This window comes from Penaeus monodon, chromosome 25 (genome assembly GCF_015228065.2).
Source record: "Penaeus monodon isolate SGIC_2016 chromosome 25, NSTDA_Pmon_1, whole genome shotgun sequence".
Lineage (NCBI taxonomy): Eukaryota > Metazoa > Arthropoda > Malacostraca > Decapoda > Penaeidae > Penaeus > Penaeus monodon.
In genome coordinates, this window is record NC_051410.1 from 30,163,128 (window position 1) to 30,163,650 (window position 523).

The window sequence follows — 523 nt, forward strand, 5'->3', positions numbered from 1 at the left end:
GTAATATACCCCATGACCCATTTTCGTATCACTGTCTTAGTACGTGGTTTTGATCTCGATTGTAACTGATCTGATTCTGAATCATTCCTAGTCTGGGCTTCTCGAGCGTTATTCTAAAATGTAGCTGCATTTAAAATACTGTACGTTGTATGTAGGTCAGTTATATCTTCTCTTAATATTCATTCTAGATCTGAAAAACCCGCTTTTGAAATCTTATCAAAGACAGCACATTTTTTTACGATGACCAAGTGAATCATCAATGTGTTCACAGTCTATGAAGACTTTGAAGTCCACCGTGCCACCAACTCTGTAGACAGATTCTTCTAAAGATCGCAGATAGAGATGTGAGCATTTTCCCAAGAATCTTTCGCTTCCTTCAGGTAAATTTCTGTTGACTTTTGGGTTCTTGAATATAATCAAAAGCTTCGTTATCGAATACTTTTACGGATAAATAACTACGAATGCGTGAGTGTATGTATATACTACCCGTAGTACGAAGCCCAACGGATTATCAATGTCTCTT